Source organism: Dipteris shenzhenensis, chromosome 26 (assembly GCF_047967505.1).
Source record: "Dipteris shenzhenensis isolate YYH24624 ecotype China chromosome 26, Dip_SZ_1.0, whole genome shotgun sequence".
Classification (NCBI taxonomy): domain Eukaryota; kingdom Viridiplantae; phylum Streptophyta; class Polypodiopsida; order Gleicheniales; family Dipteridaceae; genus Dipteris; species Dipteris shenzhenensis.
In genome coordinates this window covers 49,947,769-49,950,320 of record NC_141621.1, presented here as the reverse complement: position 1 = coordinate 49,950,320, position 2,552 = coordinate 49,947,769, and positions in this window count along the sequence as shown.

The window sequence follows — 2,552 nt, the reverse complement described above, 5'->3', positions numbered from 1 at the left end:
CTATATCAACCTCCTACATGTCACACAAAGTGCATATGTACCTCTCCCTGGGTAGTCGCTCTGCTCTGCCGCTCTCGATATGAAGTCTATGTGAAGAGGAACTGCCCAAGAGAGATCCTCAATGAGGGGCAAATAAATTTGAGTGTACCCTGGTGGGTCAATGAAACCCTCTACTGTGATATGTAGAAAGTGATCTCTGTAGAAGCCCAGCTTCACTGGAAGATCACTCGGGCCTAGCTAGGTTCAGAATGTGTGTAGCTATAATAGATTCTCAAGGATGACTTGGTTGACCTCATGTGATAGGAGGGGAGAAAACGGAGCATCCATGCTATACTGAAATGGGGGTAGTCTGTCCATGTGGAGCCCTAGCCCCTCAAACCATCTCTCTGTGTGTGCATACCAACACCTCTGTGGTCTCCTCCTATTGGCAAGTGCCATAGAAGAGGACAGGTGCTAAGCCAGGGTAGCCTGCTATGCCCAAAGGTGTAATCCCCATTTTCCGTGGCTCCGTACAGATACGTGATAACCTGAAATGCAACACCTAGCTATAATGGGGGTGACACAAACTCCACCCGAATGATATGGTGAGGAATGGATGGCCTACCATGGATCATCCATGATAACATGAGAACCTGTAGCTGCTCCACCCTGGCCCACTCTGTATCTGACAAGTCTGGCCCCTAGCATGAATTGCTATACATCCTCACTGGACGGACCAAGGAGTAAAGTAACCCTTTGGTTTGTGGATCTTGAAAGTGAGAGCGAAAGCACTGCCTCTCTAGTCTAGCCAATGAAGCATATCCTCTGCTCAGGTGTGTCTACATCACGGGTCTCATAGTGAAGGTGGGTGCAAAAAAGATGACCCTAAGATAAGTGTTTGATGAAACTATCTCAACAGGTGATCCATAAAATGTGAACTATTGCTCCTAGCGCATGACGGCTCAAGATGTATTGAAGATCATAACCTTGGTTTTGCCCAGGTTGGCCTTCAAATCATGAGACTCACAAAAGGATTGTAGTGCATCAAGGTGTCTCTAGAGCCCATTTGCTGAGAAAGACAAGAGATCCACATCTACGTAACGCAATATCCAGATCAGCATGCCTGCAAGGGAGCAACCTACCCCCCCGTGTCTGCATCACTATCTCAAGCTCGTCAATGTATAATCCACACAAGATAGATGATAATGGACACCCTTGTTTGACCCTGATAGTGCTCATGATCTTGTCTGTCCACCCAGATCCTGCCCGAACATCCTGCCCGAACTCTGCTTGAAACTCTCTCATAGAAATCCAATATCATTAATTAGCTATTTACAAGGAGTCGCCTTGGCTTAGCATGAACCCACTCAGTTTGACAACAGACTCAACTAAGACATTCCATTCATATGGACAAATTGGATTAAGGACGTACCCTCACCCTCAATGATAGATTGACCTGACTCTAATAGGGTCTTCCATTCCTTTTGGCCCATCTTTGTTAATTGCATGACCCAATTAGCTCCCTCATAGCAACTAGCAACTTCCTCTCTACTCTCACATTCTTACTCTCTCACTGCTTGTACACTAGCCAAATCTCTCTCTTAATTCTATCCCATCCTCTCCACTACTACACTCGGTACTCCAAAACCACCTTCTAACTTTGGATGTGATGATTGCTCAAGTTGCTTCATGCCACCACTAGTCCACTACTTGGGTTGAGCTCAGACTCGCCGCTTGTGTATTAACCCCTCGGTGCTCTAAAAAGTTAGCCACAGATATCTTGGTTCCATAGAAGTGGACCACCTCGTGCTTACCACTTCTCTTGTATCAGACAACTCAACCTGTTCAACTGTTATATCCTCTTGTAACTGTGTTGCTATCTTGGTAACTCAGATACTTGGAAACTCGCTCACTGTAATATTCCCTTGATAGCTACTAAAAATATCAACCCCAAGCATTAACCTTGGGTTACCACCTTAAGAAATTGTTTATTTCTAAAAAATAAGCCTTTTAAAGAACAAATCAGGCTATTTAAAGGTCACCACCATGTAGAGCTTGAAATTTGAACATTTCACCTTTTAATAGAAGAGCGATCCGAGCTAACCATGAAAAGTTATGGCATGGGAAGGTTTTAGGGCTTAACCTTGACACTAAAACCCCCCACCTCCATTCCTATAGAAAACATCCTCATTCTTCTTCTTCCACATCTAGCCTCCATCCTCTTCCCCATTTCGTGCAAGACCCTCCTCCCTCTCCATCGGCAACTACCCTACTCCCATCCTCATCACATTGAGTTGTTTCGAGCCCTTCTTGCAGCGATAACCTAGCCATCCACCCATCATCCATTCGCCCTCAGCAATCCTATTACACCAAGAAAGAATCAGGAGAGCATTGTAGGTGATCATCTCCTCCTCCCTTTGAATTTCCTTCAAGTTTTCCATCTGTCAAGTTTCCACCACCTCCCCTTTCCAGAAACCCCTGCCCCTTCCACCATACATAGCCCTCTCCCCCACCCCACCCCCCTTACCCCCCTCCACATACACCCCTTCCACCACCCACCCCCACACAAATAA